Source organism: Cavia porcellus, unplaced genomic scaffold, assembly GCF_034190915.1.
Source record: "Cavia porcellus strain 051 isolate PalLab524CR breed Dunkin Hartley unplaced genomic scaffold, mCavPor4.1 scaffold_14, whole genome shotgun sequence".
Lineage (NCBI taxonomy): Eukaryota > Metazoa > Chordata > Mammalia > Rodentia > Caviidae > Cavia > Cavia porcellus.
Window position 1 is genome coordinate 72,822,424 of NW_026947497.1, and position 20,646 is coordinate 72,843,069.

General features: G+C 36.5%; 1 long non-coding RNA gene across 1 annotated transcript; it reads right to left on the bottom strand.

Annotated features, from left to right (window-relative positions):
* Positions 1 to 16,072: 16,072 nt before the first annotated feature.
* Positions 16,073 to 19,243, bottom strand: LOC134478624 (uncharacterized). Its single transcript, XR_010051373.1, has 3 exons — positions 19,151 to 19,243; positions 17,436 to 17,552; positions 16,073 to 16,228 (listed from the first exon to the last, which is right to left on the bottom strand). It is a non-coding gene; the product is annotated as an uncharacterized LOC134478624 (long non-coding RNA).
* Positions 19,244 to 20,646: the final 1,403 nt, after the last annotated feature.

The following is a 20,646-nucleotide window of genomic DNA, read 5'->3' on the forward strand; positions in this document are numbered from 1 at the left end:
TAAAATAAATTGTCTTTGAATATAGTAGGGTCTCTTATTTGCAGGTGAAAAAAAAACAGGAAATGGATGGTTATTGGAGGAGCAGGGATACAGTTAATTTAATAATCTTCTACAATCTACTTATGACTTGGAAGTCTATAAATAGCAAGATAAGTTTTACTTTTCTCTTCCCCAAATAAAGTAAAGCATCACAGTTTCTTTCTGTGCTAGATGAAATTTCTTTCTTAAAGGTGAATCATAAGAATAATTTGAGTTTTCTTGTTTAAAATATAGATTTAGAGTGATAAGTACCATCCTTTTCCTATTTTCCACTGCTTTTCTTAGAAATACAATATTATGCCTTCACTGAATACATCAGTATGGGATCTCACCATTGTAACTTAAATAAAAAGACTATATACCTTTCTAATGTTTCAGAACAAGAGCTGTATCTTGAATAGTAAAGTTATATTTGACTGTTAAATGATTTCCAATAAGGAGTTACCAATTAAATTGATGAAATTTAAAGAAAATCACTAATGCATATGATTTTATAATTCGAGTAATATGATAATTTCATACTATATGCAATTGCCTCTCCTTTGTGATATTACAAATATATGCATTTTGGGTATGGAGGAAGGACGGTTTTGTCTAAGAGTAATAATAACAGTAAATCTTAGGAACACTATGCAGATGAAAATCTACATCAATTTTAAACTCACAGACACCATGCCAATTTATCTCTATGGTATTTTTAAAAGTATGTTAGGAACCCCACTAGGCAGGTTAACAACACTGGAAGGCCGCCGAAGAGCTTGTGCGTGCCCAGGGCGATGCCAGTCTACATCCCAATCAGAAGCATCATTGCTGTGAATTTGGGGTGTTTGACACTGCATGCATTTCCAACCATTTCCTTCCAAGTTCCTTAAGAACATTTAGGAAATGTTCCATATGTTTCAGAAGTAAGTACTGAAATAAACACAGTTAAATGAAACATGGATTATTCAAAAGCAAGAGAACATTGTGCCTGTAGTTGAAAATCTTTGGACTTACATCCAAAACACTTAGCTCTAGTCTGGGCACTGCCATCAACTAGAAGTCACTGACCAAGAGACTTTGTTTTTCTAACGTCTCAAGGGAGAGTGAACTAGATCAGCAGTTCCCAGATTTACACTAAACCAAAGCCTTTCCTGTTGCTCATTTTTCAGTTTCAGTTCTAGGATTTGTGACATCTGGTTTAGTTTCCTAGTCCATAAATTGCCATCAAGTCATAAACAGATTTTCTGATCTGTGTCAGGTGCTTGATGCTATTCTAGGAAGTAACTTTAATTATGATTTAGATTCAAAAAAATCACTTCAGTATTTCTGTGCATCTTATTCTGAGTACATATTCTGTGAGTGTGAGTGTGTGTGTGTGTGTGTGTGTGTGTGTGTGCATTTCTAAACAATATCTGGAGTATGGTCTTTAATTATTCAGAGTAAATTGGGTCAAAAGTCTATTTTGGATTCAGATGGTAACTTAGATTAAAACAAAAACAGCCTCTTTACCATGTCCCTCCATTCTTTGCCGTAAATAATTTATGTCTGCGCATAGTGAAAGCTTTATTCTCAGCTTTTGAACTAATGATAAGCATGTGTCTGGCTATAACCTAAACACAGATATTTAATAACTGTATTTATATCTGCTTTTTGACTCTAAATACAGTAGTCTTTATAACCATAGCCTCTGCTTTTTAAGCAGACTCATTTCAAGATGATGATTTTATATTAAATTGTTCAAAAACAAAAGTAGTTTAAGTTAAGGAAAAGATTGTCAAGATATGGACATTTATTAGAAGGACACAGAATAGCTGTTAAATTTTGATTTCTGAGAACTTGATTAGACACAATGAGTAAGAATGCCAGAGTTGGAACCCTTAACACGGGAGAAAATGACCATTAAGTATTTCACGAGCTCCATCCCCTGGGTGAGTCTTCTGTTTTATAACTCCCACCTTCTCCAAAAGCCCAGTTTTTCTAGCTCCACTGAGCCTCTGAGGTCTGCTTCCCCCCAGAACAATCAAAACAATAGGAAAATATTTTCAGAATCTAAATTGGCTAAATCTTTCAGTTCTTTATTGGGAAGAACTTGTGAATTCAATGATTTCACGTTTGCCCTGACCCCACACCCTACTGGAAATAATCTGAATGGCGGCTGTACTTCCTCAGTCAGGATCACTGGGGGACTCACTATAAAGCTTTGATATAAATTGTCAGCATGCGAAAGATTTTATCTTCAAGAGCAGAGTAAAAATAAAGAATGGAATGTAATGACTAGATTCAACTTGTAAAAGGCTCTCCCAGAAGGAACATATTAATTAACACACAGCTACATGTTGCCTTTACATTTTGACTTTGATCATTTGTGAGTAAAGCTGGTTGGTATGTGGGACAGGGGGCAGGGAATAAAACAGTTTCCAACTCTTTGGCTTTAGGACAGAGGCCAGATGTCCAAATTAATGTGAGATTCATAGGTGCAGGGCCTGACACAAATTAGACCGAGAAAGGAGAAATGTTAATGAAAATTGAAAGCAACTCCCGTAGCACCTGTACAGGGCCTCTGCCTCTTCTTACATTCCTGTTCCCAACTGCACAGTGACGTAACTTTCTAAAGAACAAGCATGGCACTGTGAGGGCCTTTAGTAGGAAGCAGGAAGGTGCAAGTTGAGACAGTGGATCAGTTTCCTTTTCTGTTGACAGGACTCCAAAGTAATCAGTTTTTAAAAATCACTAACCTATAACAAGCAAGATAATTAAATCTATATAAGAGCAAAGGCAAAATTAAAAAAAAACTGCATTTAACTGAAATTATTTTGATTGCTTAAATTTATTTTGTGGGGGAAAGTACAGAAACAGCCATGAACTAAAATATTGGTTGAACTATCATAATTGATCATGACTGTGTCTGCGTGTTTAAGACTTATTATATAGATTTATTATTGATAGTTGAGACTCTACAATTGTTTAACCCTAGCTAATCAAAGTAGGGTGCTTGGACTTTGAAACACTTCAATCTTCTAGAGCTCAGTAGAAAAATGGACTTTCCGGTCCCACCCCAGAATTACTGAATCAGAATCTTCATTGACTAAAATTGAATATAATTTAAATGTTAATGTTTATACACACTGATTTAGGCTTTTAAATAAGCTGCTCATTTTAATTGGTTTAGTAAAAATAATAAGATTTTATTTTGCTAGAACCCTTGATAATACAACATGAAATGATTTTAGTGTTGGAGGGGTCCTTGATACCATCATATCCAAACCTTTTTTACATGTTAGGAATCCAAGGGTATCTTATACGATTCTTTTTTATGGATTAGAACTCCAAAGGCCCCAAAGATAGAATGACATGTTCAAGATTGTACACTGCTATTTGCAAAGTTGGAATCATGGTTTCTAATTCAAATGGGAAGGGAAACAGGCTTTTCTGAAAATAATAAGTCCAATTTTTTACATAAGTATCTCATAACAGGAAGAAATGCAAGTTTTTTCTTTTGTCTGCTTTACAAAAGCATTTACCTGTACAATTATTTGCTCATTCAATTTACCCAATAATTGGGACAATTTGTCCTGCCTACCTAAGGACAAGACCTGAGTCTAGAAACTGTCTTTTGGCAGTTTTACTCATCCAAATCATGTGTTTTCTACTCCACCAGTACTTACAATTTGCTTGTTCATCTCTGTTTGCCAGTTTGTTCATCTCTGATGACAAATGAGCTTACTAAATCTATTCACTACTGTGGCAGCAATTGATTGCCAGGAGAGGAGCAAGGAAGGTCTTTTGTAAGGTAGGAGAGCAGAGTTTGAACCTCGATTTTCTTTTGCAATGGTGGGGAACTAATAGTTGAACATTACTGAGTCAGAGACAAATCACGAAGTCCTGAATCTCCACTGCTGTTAAAGCTGTGCCCTGTGAAGAGAGGGTGATTTCCCCAGCAGGAAGCCAGCAGTTCATGGTACATAACACAAGCTGCTGTGTATGTTAATATTTGAAAAATGTTGATAAGGCACCACATGGAGCAGAAATTTCAAGATGAAGGAAGAGTTATACAGGAGTAAATTGGAGCCTTTAAAGAAATATCTTTTAAAAATTAAACTATTTGCTACAATAGACACATTTCTTTAAACATATTAGGCACATGCTCTGAATTCTCTGATGCATCTAAATATCATCTGACAGTAAATTAGGAAGTCGAAAAAGTGATAAAAAGTAGGACTTTAGGGTTTGAATGAATTACATCTCACCTCCTTTGCATTTTACCACAGTTCAACGTGACCATGTTACTTCCTGAGAAATTTGGATAATGAGAGACACAAGTTTAGAGAGAAGAGAGAAGTTGTCAATGGGAAAACAAGGAAACAGAATGAAAGCAAGAACCCATGCCTGGTTTGAAAATTTAAATATATAGGCAAATATGCAGCAAGATTATATGTTTATTTCTTGATGTTCTTCCACAACTGGATTTGTTTAACTGATAGGTGACAGCATGGGCATTGTAAGATTTATTTCTTTGTATTCTGTTCTTCTGAGACCACTCCAGGGAATACCCAATGGTTTCAACAAAAGATGTAAAGGACTCAATACCATTAAACGTATGAGTCAGTGCATTCATCTATTGCAATAAACTGTGGAAGTTCCTGGGTAAGCTTGGGGTTCAATGCCACACACTGCAAGCTGTTATTTGAATAGATATTAAGGAGCTCAATGGAGGCCTCCTGTGTATCCATGGGTTCTTTATTTTGCTGAATCCTAGGAATGCATGAATTTCCTTTCATCCACGTCAGTTAACATAGTACTTCTTTTTTCTCCTTCACTGTCTCCAACGCTGGGTTGCCAGCCTGAGGGTACCAGCTGGCCATGGAATGGCTCTACAGCAAAAATACAACATGGGTAATAACATCGGTGACACTGACCCTCTCTCTAGTATATTTAGAAGAAGAAAGCATGAAACCTTCCCACGGACATGGTTTTCTCTCTTTTATAAAAATATTTTTATTGCTTCTATGGGTCCACATATTCAAGCATTCCCTCTAGAGTATAGAAAACTCATTTTCTTCTTCCAGAACAAAGACGGCACTGAGGACTTCAGAAATAAGCCTTGTAACACAAACGTAAATAAGTGAGTAGTGAGGGCTTCTGGTTCTAGGAGCACAGAAGAAAAAGACAGAAATGTGGCATAAATTATATGTGTGCACCAAACAAAGCAAATGTTCTTTTACATATGGCTGAGTTTGCTAAAAGGGAGAGAGAGATACAAGATCAAACATTCCTGGGCAGCAAATCCCCAGTGTAAGCTGGAGCTCATTTTCCCAAAAGACACTATGGATTTTAGAATTCTGAAGCTTTTGCTTCGATATCCATGAGCAGTGAGATTAGAGGAAGCCATGGTTTCTATATACAGCAACAAATTGAAATTTAGGTCCCTGTAAGATGCATATATAGCAAACAATTTTGCAAAAATTGTAATTCAGAAAAATGTGCTAGTCTTGCCTGGTCTTAAAGTGAGGATGACATCTCTTAATATTTTAACCAAAGGCTTAACCAAAGGCTTGTGCTCATGCATAAATATATACAAATACGTGTGCATGTATGTACACTTTGAAATGACAAATTTAGCACAATTCTGACCTCAACATGTGAAACAAAACTAAAGGCAAGGAAGTGAGAAATTAATTGTTTTATGGTTTTAAAAACTTTCTGTAAGCCAATATTGAAGATGGAGGTATAGAATATTTCAAATAAAAAGAAAGCATGCACAAATGTCCTCTAGTAGCAAGAAGCACGACTCACTTGAAAAATTAAAGTCCAAAGGAGAAGGTGATGAGAATGCAAGAGAGTGAAGAACTGTTTTAGATGGAGGTAGACAGAGTATGCGATCAAGGGTACAAACAGCTAAAAATAAGGGACATCACAAGGAAGGAACAAAATTTGGATGTATTTATTCTTAGCTGACTACTCAAGTATTTTTGAAGGGTTATTGCATTTCGAAAAGGAAAAAATTCCTCTTTCTATTATCTTAGACACATCCATAAAAAGGATCGCATTCATACCATCACAATTATTTAAAATCAAACACTACACTCATGATCTAGGAATAATACTGAGCAAAGTCCCTGGACGATTTTCTGTACTTAACTTGCCTTAAACAGGTCGGGTATTGTGTTAGGTAACATGCTCCCTTTAAATATGTTCATTTCTTAGTTTCCCTAAACCTGTGAATATGTTTCCTTGCATGGTAAATAGGACACTACAGATAAGATTAATTTAGAAACTTGATTTGGGAAATTATTCCATATTATCCCAAAAAACACTAGTTAGTAGCACAGTCAGCTGGGTTCTGACCAGCAAACCCTGATACAGTGGGATGAATGAAGACATGAAAGACAAAGGATATATTTGGGGGGAGGGGCAGGGAACTTCACTGGAATGGAGTGAAGCCTCAAAGTGACTCAAACCCTCATATTTATTGAGGAACAACAAAGGTAATAGAGTTTGAACGAGCACAGATTTTTTTTTTTTTTTTTTTTTAAAGATGGGAAGGCAGATCAGCAAGGCAGGGTGACAGTGTGGCTGAAAAATTAACTTTTATCTAATTGTCCCCTCAGGAGATTCCTTGTTTTCTCTGTAAGGTCTGTCTCTGCTCAAACTGAAAAAACATCCTGTCTGCTCTGGTTGGCCTCGACAATCAACCAGAGCAGACATTGGTTCATTGAGTGTAACAAGGAACTCCACGATAAACCCGGTGATCCATTTTAGACTCTGATTTCTACAGCTGTAATAAACAAGTTGGGATCATTATAAGTCACTAAAATTGCAGGAATTTTTATAAAACCCATTGGAAACAGATACAGACATTGGTATAAGCTGAACTGGTGATCAAGTGTAAGGAGATGATACAGATTTTTAATTGACAATCTGATAAACACTATGCAGGTCCACAGTCCACACACTTTCTCCATGAAGAGATACGCTGTCCAGCATTAGTGATGGAAGACACTGAGCACCTGAAATATGTAGCTACCAGAACATTTAAAATTACATGTGTGGCTAGCATTATTTTTCTGTTATACAATGCTGATGCACATATGTCTGCAACAGCTCCAAAATTTAGACGTATCCACACATTTGGAAAAAAATACACTCAGATTCAACCTCCAGATAAGACAGTAAAGATACTCAGCAAACACTGTAAAATAAATGAGGTCTTTTGTAATATAGAAAGGTTCTAACTCAAAGTGTACATAGAAAATTTCACTAATGTTAAAACCACAGAAGTAACTTTTTCTGCTGTGTTAGTGCTAGTCCTGTCAATGGCAATTTTGAAGTTTAATGGTCTTTGAAATTTTGTTATAAAGCATGGCTTTTGAATCTCATCTTTTATGTTGCTTATCAAGATATAGTATTATTTTTATCTTTTCCAAGCTAAGGAAATCTCCATTGGGTTAGAATAGTGTGTCTGAAAGAATAAAGAAACATTTTGTTCATCTTGACATATACTTTGCATTGATTTAGTAATGCTTTCTGTTGTGTGTATATCAAAAGAATAAATTAGATTCTATGCAAATCAATGAAATAAAATCACTAACAATATTTCTCATATTAATAGATATGAATTTTAGTAAGTCTTTTTAAATTCCAGGCTTTTGAATCCTGATCTGTTGAAATATTTCAACAGTACATTTTAGATTACCTAAAAGCTTATTAAGATCAGCCTGTATATTCTTGATGCGTAGCAAATTCTGTTTTTCACTTAATTAGGTAAAATACAAATTACACACACACTCATTTAACAACCATATTTTGGCAACAATATATAACTATGATTTTTCTTTGTGAATCCTAAAGAAGAGATGAAATGGTATCAGAGATGAAAAATAAATTATATTTGTAACCTAATCAATCTTATAACCTTGACTAAATGAGAGGTAGGTTTGAAAGTCATTTCCATGGCAGCCCTTTCGTCGATTAAATTTATCTCATACTGAAACTACGGAACCACATTATCATTATTCATGCAATGCATGGAAATTCATTCCTAGTGCCACATCTATCTTTCTGCATTTATTCCAAATGCATTTAATGGGTGATCATTCTTAAAGGAGAACTTAAAAATCAACTTTTAAATTTTAATTTTACTTGGAAAATCAGAAAAGAATCCTAAAGCTTTTCTGCTCAGTGAATAAGTCCAATAAAGATGATTGTAGCATATTTAAAATGTCTAAGTAATTAGTTAAAACTATAAAACCTCCTGTTAAAATGCAAAACAATTATTTTCACTTTTATTAAAGACCTCATGTATTGTGACATGCCTTTACCATAACTACCAACTAATCTGCTATGGGAAACATTTACTTCATAGGCCAAGAACAAGGCTTTGACATTTCAGAGCATTTTGCTTCTGATTTTTGCTTTAATGAGGTAGGCCTATTGAAGTGCAGTAAATAGTAACGAACTAAATCTTATTTATATATAGGTGCATTTGGGGACATCATGGTTTTAAAGGTATGGTAGCAAAAAGAGTAAACACCGGAAATTAACAAATACGCAGTCATGGGATAGAAGGAATGCTAGGAAAAGAGAGTTGTGTCTAAGAAACCAAAGAAACGTAAGAGTCTAACTTTGAGTCAAATGTACAAAGGCATCAAGTAAGATAAGGATTAGAAAGGATACATTAGATAACAGATACTTGAAGGTCTCTGGTGACCTGTCTGAAAGCAATTTCATTGGAAGTGAAAGGGAAGAAAGTAAAATTGTGATTAATAAAACATCTTGAGAAGTTTCAAAAGGATTTTATTCATGTTAAGTATGTACATTTATACAGAATTTGTTATGATAATTTTCACAATTATAACTATCCTCAAAATAATTATTGCTCCCAATGCATTCTCTGCTTTCATCCCATTTCATCTTATCTAATGAAAAAATCTAGAACAAAAGGCATTAGTACCAATAGAATATTAGAGGCCGATCTTGCTTCTGAAGATCATTATTTATGTAAATGAAGCAGGAATTTGTGAACAAATTGAGTCTGGTCAAGCAATGTTCAGGTAATACCAGGACATCTTGTTCTGTTAGAAAAGGGTGTATCTAAGACGAATTGTGATGCTTCATGAAGATACAGAAACTAGCTTGAAGGAGCTTCATTTGCACAATTTTTCAAAAAGCTGGATAAAAAAACTAATAATTTAAATTGAAGATACTCATTTAGGAACTATCAACAGTTATTTTAAATTCATTTTCCAATTTATTATAGCATTTTAATACAAAAATTATCAATATACAAGAATATTGTTACAAATATTAAGACCATTCATCTATAAGCATTTCAAACAAAGGCATTCTACTGCAAAATCACAACATCAATGTCATAGCTATTTAAAAAGCTCATTTTAGATACATACTAGATATTCACAACTTTCCATGGCCAAACATCGACTTCTGATCAAACCTTATAAAACATATCTACCTGCTGTCTTCAATATTTTAGGTGATAGGAATTCTACCATTCCAGTTGTTCATGCCAGAATCTTAGGAAATATCCTTAATGTTATTTTTCATCTCAAATTCCACATTCACTATGTCAGAAAATCCCACTGGCCATAAAATTAGAATATATTCAGAATGGCATCACCTCCACCCATTATCACTCTTATCTAAGCAACTATCCTAAACTGTTGTGCAAATTCCTGGAGTGCCCTTCTGACTGCCTTGTTTCAGTGCTGGCATGAGGATGCAGTAGTCTGGCAGTGGCAGGGAAATTCTGCCCTCTTAGAGACAGAGCCTTTCTAACAGTGCGATTTTTAATAGAAAAAGTCCAGCAAATGCATCTCTTGGAAAATTACCTGAAACCTGTGTACATCAAGCCTTCTCACAAATCATTGGCCAAAATTTAGTCACATAATCACAAAGAGCTATAAGAAACCTAGTGTGTTGTTTGCTAAAAATGAATGTAGCTGAATATCAGAACTATATACTGCTAAAAGAAAGTATGAAAAATACATGCTAGGGAAAGAATTCCTCCAAGTGCACGGTTATTGACATATAGTTAGTATAGCTCATCTAGATCGAAATCCGGGGTTTAGGAATGTACCATCTTCTTTATATCTGAAATTAGCTCTTGAACATAAAGACATCTATTAACTAAATGAAAATAATATCTCCCCCCTTCTGTAATAATGAGGTAGAAATAGGTACAATGATAATAAAATCAGCATTCACAAACAGGAAAAAACAAAAATCACAGAATAATCAGGGTTCTGTAGCAGGTATAAAATCCTGATGGACAGAAATCGCAGTGGCCTCATCTCTTAATCTGTAGAGGAGGGTTCTTGATTGACTCACCCCCATGCCTGCTTTCTGGGACTAATCCATTGCTCTGCAGTGTCACCTGCTAGAACCTCTGGGGCACCTTTGAACTTTTGTGTGATGTGAGGGCACCTGAAGCTGAGCTGGAGTTTCTGTCTCTTCAGGTAGATATCGCAGCCCTCTTTCTGCAAACGAAGGTTGGAAGGTTTAAGGGCTGTTCGTGGATCACACAGAAGCTTTGTTTTTGGAGAAGCTTGTGGTTTCAATGGCAATATTATTCCTGAGAAACTCAGTAGGCTTCTAAGTAACATATTAAAACACCTACATTGTCCTAATTGCTGAGCACTGTTTTCCCTATTTTTTTGTACTGTACCTACTTTTTTTAAACCGCAAATTAAAATAACTTCCTGGAAGGCAACTAAGATAACAGAAAAATGTGGCTGTTCTTAAAATGACCTTTAAGATATATCTGCATATCACCAAAAAGTGGTATGTATACATGATTTGGGGGTTCAAATAAATAATAGTAGTAGACAAATTTGCAAATATGGAACCCACTTCAATTTTCAAACGTCTAGGAGAAAAATACAGAATTACCCTATCTTCTCTTTAACATTGTAGTAAACTATGATTTTTCCAAGTGAAAATGGTGTTATTTCACTTTTTTATTTCTTTGTTTCTAGAAAGGTCAGGGATTTATGTGGATATTATCAAAATCTGAGCAGGGGAGGATCAAGAGAGAAATAAAAATTAGTGAAGACGAACCAAGACATTAGTTTCCCACTCCTACTAATCTGCTGATCTCATTCTCCGACCACATAGAGGACTTTCAATCACTTGCTGTACTGGTATTTTTAATTAAAATGGAGGCTACCTGAAAAAAATCACAGCTTCCTTTTCTTCTCATACACCATTCATTTGCTGTTAGTTTCCTGGAGAAACGGCCCTGTTCTCTTTTAGCTAAGTTTCTTTTTTTTTAATTAAAATGAATCTGAATATAATACTCTGATATTCTTTATAAAATGATAACATAAAGTTTTTAAAAATCAGCCCAAGATTATTGGTTTGCAAAAGAAAACAAAATCATTCCTTTTTGTGCTTATGAGTTCCTTGATGGCAATAGGTCCCAGTTAATCAGTTGTCCTTGCTTCCTTTGTCCTGCATTCAAGGGTTTGTCATGGGAACAAAAGGCCAGTTCCTTATGCAAACTGAATCCTTGTCGCCAATATATTGGAAACGGATCTTTCTTCATATAGGCCCAACCCCTGGATTTTTCCGTTCAGTGTTTTTCCTAGCAGAACCAAAGCCCACATGTTATTAACCATATGCTCTGCAAAGAAGGAAGAGTCCCTGAAATGAAGGGCAGCTCGGCCACCCTAGAAGCATGCACTGGTACAAGCTGAGTTTCTATCTGTTCTAAACCTTAGTAGCACAAGGTAATTTACAACCTGCCATCTCTTCACTGAGTGAGAAGAATTCTTCATATGTTATCAATGAAGGAAGAACACAATTTAAACTGTTCTGCTATCTAGCATCTGGTTTCAGTTTCCTTGAAGACAATGGGTAATGACTAATTTAAAAGCTGCCATGGATCCCTCAGACATGGTAATGGTAGCTTGGATAGAAAGAACACCTGAGGAAAGGAGAGATGGAGGCAGAAGAGAAGACAGGAGAGAGGAGGGGAGGAGAGAAAATACAGGAGTAGGAGCATCAGGAAAATCAAATCCGACTGAAATGTAAGAACTTTTGCTATGACAATAAGGTTATTCATGAGGAATTAGCTATAGTAGGGTTGGGAGCAGGGTAGGGTAGGGAGACGACAAAGCAGAAAAACGAGATTGAGGTGTGTCAGCAAGGGTGGTGGATCAAACATGTATCTGACTTCACTCTCCTGGATACATTCCTAAAATGGAAACCCAATGCATAAATTTTAAGGCATAAATCTACATTGGGGAAGAAAATATGAGCAGATATATTAATAGCAATATTTTTGGAAGCTGGAAAGGGCAAGGAAATAAAAATAATTGACATGTCAACAAGGAGAAAGCCAAATCCTAAGAATGCAGCAAGGTCCAGGAACCAATTTGCACAAAATGTGGGCTGGACAGTTTCGGACATGGTGGCCAAGCCCCACGGGAGGAACTGTGGGGGTTAGTGCTCTTCCTAAACCCAGGAACTTTCTTAATCTGTTTCTAAAAGCTCTTCCACATTAGCAAACTTCTAAGAAGTGGGCAGGGTTATCTCTAAAGGAGTTTAAGCAGAGGGACTTTCAGGTGAAGGTTCATACCTGGAAGCACAGTAGCCAGGACTGTCATGCACTGGGCTATCCATTGTAGGAATGACACTTTACAGAGCTGTGGGGAGTTGCTGGACAGTCAGAGATTCAACATCCAATCAAACCAAGAGGCCAATGATGTCTCTGTACTGGAACTACAGAGAAGAAACACATGCAAAGGTGTATGGGAAATTGTGGCTTCCAGGTAGCAATGGCCCCTCACAGTGTCCAGCAAAGCCTCTGGCACTGGGGAACAAATTCTCAACTTAGAGCTTGAGACGGTGGAAATGTAATGAACCCTCCAAGTGTGTCTGGCCTATTTTACCAGTGAAGGGCCTCACTTTGAACATTGTACCTCAATATTTTGAACTAGATCTATCATTTTCAAAACAATTTCTAATGCAATGTATCTTTAAACATTAATATAAGAATGATTCATTTTCTTTTCATCTCTCTGATTTTTTAAAATCAGAGACCTACTATTCTATGCTTAGGTCTAGATTGAAAGTACTTACGGTTCAACATAATAGTTAGAATACAATTATTTTGAAAGTCAGATAAGAATAAAGTGACTCCAGGAGAAAGATTTTTGAATTAGGCAATCATACTCATTTCTATTAATCTTGAATATTAATCAGTCTAGGAAAATTAATCAAGAGGCAAGTAACAGAAAAATCTTCAGATATATTTATTACCAGAATCACTTTATAAAGGTCCTATATTTTTTTTTAAAATTTATAGGCTATAAAAATGAATGTTGAAAGTGTCATTATTTGAAATGCAAATTTTTAAAAATCTGCTTTTCACAGCCTGTTTTCACTACAAAAAAGCCATTTATTCAGAAAGAAAAACATGCCCCACTCTGAAGTAAATGTTTATAGAATATGAATGTGAATTATGCTCCCTGCGTATTCATTTATACCTGAATGCAGCAGGAACATGAATAATCTAACAAAAGTGGCAGGATTCCCACAAATTCTGGAAACCACATTAGCCAAACAGCTAGAGCACAGTAGGCTTTCTAACAAGACAGTTTGTCTCAAGGAAAGTCAGAGTGACCTTGTCAATTACTGAGTCTGTAAGAAGTAATTACTGAATTCACAAAGTAGAGGGACTTTACCAGCCCACTTAGGTGGGGAAAAACCCCACAATATCAGGACAAAAATAAATCTGTTCTTTACCCACATAAACATTCTCTCCTGATAACACTTCCTAAGTTACCACACTTTAAGAAGGGGCAAGAAGAAAAAAATCACCACTTGCTAAATATCTATTCTTGGCACTTTACAGATATAATTACAGAGCCCTGAGTCTCATCAGTACTAAACAGAATGGGGATTCCTGCCCAGAAGAAGTGACTCAGAATCATTATAATTAGTCCATGTGGCTGTAATGAGGATTAGATGCATGCTGAGCTCAGAACCATGCAGACAGAAGGACAGGAACACCGAGAAGGCCACACATCTATGTTCCAGAGACTCAGGGCCTGCCTAGGAAAGGAGTGCACTCAGGACGGGGCGCAGGTGTGTGCGGAGGAAGGAACGGAGCTTGCTGGGGACCTTACAGTCCTCTGTGAGGCAGCACCACCGGGGAAGAACACACCAAGCCCGCAGTCCTCTCTTAGTTGGTTTGAATGGCTGAAAACGAAAATGTGGAGAAACCCAGAAGGCAGTCAGAGAACAAAGGACACGTTACAGAATCAAAACCAGTTATTAGAGCAAGAGAGAACTTTTTCACAAATCATACAAGCTAGAAAACAATGAACTGGCATATTTAAAGTGCTACAGGAAATAAAAGACTGTTTAATAGAATTCCATGTAAAATAAAATTATTTTGTATGACTAAAGAAGAAATGCTTTCTTTGGGATGAATTAGAAGACATGGGAAAGGAATTTACTCAAGCAGAAAGGATATACAGGATGACAAGTTGGGTCTTCATGGAGAAATAAAGAAACATGAAAATAAAATAAACAAAGGGAATATGAAACCTTAATTTAAAATTTTAAATTAGTTTAAAATGTAACTCGCTATTCAAAATCTATAACACAAGAAATTAAGTCTTTAGATAAAAATGTAAAATGTTTAAAGATTAATATGTATTTTCGGAAAATGAAGGCAAAAAATAAAATGCTGGTTTTAGCAAATCTCATCATGTTACACATAAAAGAGACAACCACACAGAGAAAATAGCAAAGAAAGTATCTGATCTCAGTAATTTTGGGTAAAATATTTAAATGGTTATTTTAAAACTAAAGACAAACAATGTATATACAAACACTGTGTTCTATGTAAATTCACTCCTCAAAATGTAATTATTAGCAATTGTCAGTCTCCTTTTGATGTATCCTACTGAAGAACAGGTGAGTAAATATAAAGTAGATAATGAGAGAGGCTTCTCACATCATTAGAGAAATAAGTTAATATAAAGGGGAGAAAAAGGAGAATTAAGTGATAGTGCCAGAATGAGGCTGGATTTGAAAAGGAGGTATCTCCACACACTCATATTTTTCATTTAAATTTTTAAACACTCTGTATGATTGCTGATAGGCATAGAAATGCATGGGCACGTGTGTATGCATGCTTACAATATGTGCATTTATTTCCTAATTCTTTCTTTTAAGTGGGCCTCCATGGCATTAGCAATGATACCACTGACCACACATATTCAGATTCATGATGTCATTCTTCAATAAAAGAAACTAGATCTCCATGGAAGAGTGGGAACTGGGATGATGAAACACAAGTCTGGAGTACAATATGATATCAAGAAGAAAAAGTAAAGTAAAGACAGGCATTTAGAAAGTATGCAGGAGCCAACCTGGAAGTATTCACTAAACATGCCTATTTGAGCAACATAATAAATACCTTTTGCACTGGATTACAGCCCAAAAAGTAAAACAAATATCCACAAATCCATATTAACATAAACAAGTAAATAAATGCAAGAGAGATATAAGGTATTGCATCTCTTCCTTATACAAGAATTTCCATTAATAAGTATATAATGAAAGAAGAAAATAAAACATGATCACTAAAATATCACAATTACAAGTACTATAGGCAAGATCCATGGGACAAAATTAGTAGTCAGAAATCTGGCAGGTACCATCTTACCCACAATATCAGTTCTAATAAAAGCAGTAATGAGAGACACTAAGAAGGACACATTATCCCTATGGCACTCCCCAGTATATTCAATGCAACCTTGAAAAGCATCAGATGCTTCCAAATCAAGGGTTATTTTCCAAAACACCTTACCAAAAGTTTTCAATGAAGTTAAGATAAGGAAAGACAAAGAAAGACTGAGAAAGTATCATAGATTGACAGAGACTAACATAAATCATGGCTGCTACACATGAGGTAGAATCCTCGATTTGATTTGTAACAGAAAAGGCCTCTTTGGAAAAAAATTGTAAAGTTTAAATACAGCCCAAAAGTATTGAACTCAATCCAGCACTGACCTGGAGAACAAGGCTTGCTCCAAGGTCCCACCACCATCCCAGGGGCATGGGTAAACCATCACTCCGGGAACACCAGATCAAAGACAGCCAGGTTTCTAGTACAGTTCACTACACTGAGGGACTGGTAGCTGATGTAGGAAGCTCCTGGGATGCAGCAATGGGCCTGTTCAAAAGAACAGGAAAATGTCAAGAAGAAAGGGCAAATCATAATCTCAGACCTCCAGCCCACACAGAACAAGTTCAGGAGACATAGACATGGTGAAATTAGAAGTCACACACCTGAAATTTCTGGAAGGATAACAACAGAAGTAAAGAAGCTACTTAGTCCTTGTATTGTTTGGTTTATTTTACATTCTTATGTCTGATCGTCTGGACAGCTATTTTGAAGATAACAAGACACATTATGGTAGCCAATGTTAATTTCCTATTCTTTTGTCTTGAAGTCTTGTATCATTTTCATTGTTTAGTTTCATTTGATTTCATTATGTCTGATTGCATGAGCAGCTATTTTGGAGACAACAAGAAGCATTATGGTAGCCATTGTTGATTTCCTATTATCATGTTTTGAAGGCCTGTATTACTTTCTTCGTTTCGTTTTGACTAGATGTATTGTTTAATTTTGTTTTATTCTCTTTTTAAAAAGTATTTAACTCATGTTCATTTCTCACTTTTCATAATTGTACTGTAAGAAATAGGTAAATAATAATAGCACTCTGTGCTACTTTAGTAGCTTTTTTATAATTCTAAAGTTATTTTTAAATTAAAAAACTTTTACATTCTCACTTTTGTCTAAATTCTTTTGTGATGGTATTGGGAATTAAGCCTAGAAATCAATAATTTTCTAACATCCCCTGACAATTCTAAAGTCACACAGAGTTGCAAACATTGTCATAAAGGGGTAAAAAAATCTAGAGAAAGTGAGAATAGTAATAAAGAGTTAAAAATTAAAGAGCAAAGTTTATTTGCTAGAGATTTCATAAATATAAGATATGCTTCTATGAAACCCGAATACTTACTTTTGCATTAATTTTATCAGACAGTGAAATAATTAATAAAAAATTTACAGTTGAAAGTAAAAGTAACCAATAATAACAAGGGGAAATTGTACACAGGTAGAGTGTTTGCTTCTTCACATATTTTACTCTTAAAAAAGATTTATTTGCTAATTTCATAATTTGAGTAAATAAAGAAAAACTGCCTTCTAAATGAGTCTTACGGACTTAAAGTTTTGAGAACATTTGCCCTGGAACAGCTCAATCACAGGTAAGTAGCAGTGGCCTCTTGCTGCATAGCACATGGAGGCTTTGAATAAAGAAGTGGAATAACTCTTAACTTTTCTCAGCTTTGGATGATTTAGACCCTAAACTTACCTTAGCACAACTGACAGCTGCTCTAATCCTCAAGTGGACACATGTGGACTCACCACTTCTTGGGAGGGATATGTTACTCCAAACTGTCCGTACCATGAATGAAATCTGAATCTAGGACTGAAATATCCCATTAAATTAGCTCCCATTTGAATACTGAACAACAGTAGACAAGACAAAAAGTTCTAAGTCAGTCCTTGACTCTTCTATTAATACAGGTACCCAAGGACCTGAGGTCTAATCGTATAGAAGTATAAATTAGAAACATATAGAAAATAAACACAAAATGTTCCTAATTACCTCCTCACATTTCAGATTAGTACGATAAACACTTCTTAGACTTACCAAGTTTACTTTATGGAAACATTTTAATTTAAAGTAATAGACTAGCATTTTAAAGGAGATAATTTCTGATAAGTATTCAGATAGCCTTTCCGAATCCACTGGATCCAAACACAAACTGAGTTAGAAATAAATATGTACTCAGAGTAAACATCACAATCTAAAAACTATTTTGTTACCTTGTATTACGGTCATTTCATCAGTTTATATTACTTCTCTGGTCTGTATAACTATGAGAGTTTATGACACATGCTTACATGATCAGAAATGAATATTTCTTGCTGGTAAAAACGATCCGCCATCTCAAAAATTTTTTTAAAAACTAGATTGGTTAATATGATGGTGAAGATCTTACAATAGAGTAGGTCAGTTGAATGAGTAAAGGGTAAGCTAATCACATTTGAGCACCAACATATGCTAAAGGATTGGGTTGAGTACACTAACTGTTATATTCTTTTCCCATTTACTATTTACATTTTAGCTATTCCATTTAGCTATTAACCCATTTTACAGATGGCAAACCAAGTCTTAGGAGGTAAGTGAGGCATGCTCCCTTGCAACAGATATGAAGATGGCCACTGCTCATTCTTTACTTCATCACTCACATTATTGGAGAATGGAAGGAAATGGAGAATCAAATTGTGTTGCCACATGCTGGGGCATCTCCCTGTTACACGACTATCTTTAGATCTCAAAATCACTGCATTGTTTTCTCAATAACCTATGGAACCCTTCAACCTCTAAAGAGTTACTGCACTCTAACCTAAATCCAAAGTACCAATAGGAGACTGAGACTAACTGGATACCAGTGGAAGAAAAAACTCACAGATCATTAGGTTAGTGATTTCCAAATCTTTTATCATTGGAAGAGGATGACTTTTCTTTAAGCTAAACTTCTCCCAGACTATGTTCACAGTAAACAGATAAAAAGGGAGGAAAATGGTATTGTACTAGCTGCAGGAGTCTAACGACTATTGTTCTTACTTGGCACCTCCTCCTCCGACTTAGTCCAGGGCCTGAGGATCACGGGGGATGGAGAAAGGAGATATGGAAAAGAACAAAAAATATCCCTAAGCCTTCACTTTCTGAAGAAGGAGTCTAGAGTTGATATCGTACAGAAACGAGCAAATTAGTGACCGTAGGGGAAAATGACACATCTCAGAATTTATAATATAATCCGTGAAGGCTGGAAAACCAGTACCTGTTCTCCATCCAAACCTCAAGAAACTTCAGCCTAGGACTGGCTGATGGTCCTTTAGAAGACATTACAGTTGAAAATTGCTTCTGGTCGTTTATATTCAATCGTATTTAAGAGGTGACCGAGAGGACAGGAGAGCAAAGGAGAAGAAGCAACAAGTTCTAGCAGTGGATTTTACCTAGCTCCCAATTTCTTTAGCTGCATCCAAGGGTTGATCCTTCTTCCGAGCCATCCTCCCCAGGTTGAGGTAAGAGATAAGATAATGAGTCTGCAAAGTGTAAGAAAAGGGAAAAATGGGTTTTTAGTACTGGGCATTAAACCCAGAGTACAAGCTGCATACTGAACCTTTTAAATTTGTTCTTTTATTTTGTGACATAAACTTGCAATTTATTGTCCCAGTTGGTGTTGAACTCCAGACTTTTCTGCCTCAGCTAAGAGTTGGGATTACAGGCTGTGTCACTGTGCCCAGAATACTTTTTAATGTTTTAATGGCAAGAGGAATGCAGTTTGACAGTGACCTTGTCCGCATCACTTTACAGTACACTGAGCATGATTTACCAACATTATTCCAACATCTACAGCTATTATTATTTTAATTTTCAACTTACATGCTTAATGTTTCCTTTTCCAAAAAAACAGTAGTCAAACTGGTTTTTTAAGTGACCAGATTGCTTGGCATGATGTATTATCCTTCCAGAGGCCCCACAGTTTGTACCACCTGGAAAAATGTGCCTCAGTTTCAAAAAAAAAAAAAATGACCTGGTCAATCCCTCCCCTCCTCCTCTTGTGCCATGGTGGGCCCTGGAAAGCCCTTTGATGGACCCAGCTGTGCCCTGCTCTTTGCAGCAGAGAGCCGCCTGTCTGTTCTCACTCCCCTTGGCTCTGCTCCAAGCTCTCCACCTCCCCTCCTCCACCTCCACTTCCTGGCAGCTGGAACAGGAGGCTGGAAGTCAGTGGCACACTGTGGCATCCAGCTGTTTAGTCTGTCACTAATGACAGCCCCCGCTGAATCACGACTCAATAACAGTGCCTTTCCTTCAAAAGAGGTCCAAGGGAAAGCAAAGGAAAGGCCGTTCTGACCTCTGGCCTAAGTTCCCCTGGAGCAGAATGCTCCTGTCATCTTTTTCCTGTAGTTTAGTAGGGAGAAGTGAACTGAAAATATAAAAGCAGGTTACTGAAATTCTCCAGACCTGTTCGCCTGACCCTTGCATTTACAAAAGAAACACGATACTCCAGAGAAGGCCAGGAACAGAAAAAATGGGTTTGCTTGCTTGCTGCCAAAGCATCAGAACAATATATAAATTACAATCACACCTGAACTCCAGCAAGAAAGGAATATGCGGATTGATTGCTCAGCATCGCTGTCCTGCTCTAGTCTGTACCTTCCACTGGACATTGCTCCCTGAGGACCCATCCATCCCCCGGCCACACACACACTTTCCCAGAATTCACTCAAACACCACCTCCACCAACCCAGCGGGCAGCAGGTGGGGCGGAGGCAAGTGAGAAACGATTGGCCCTCACCAACGCAGCTTGGGCCTCCCCATCCTGGGCTCCTCAGACTGGGCACAGTGACATTCAGACAGCAGCAAGATTCCCAGGACTAGCTGTGAGCGCTGGGAAGTTTGGGGGACCCCAGACAGAGCCTGCATTTGGGATTTGAGGTCACAGCTG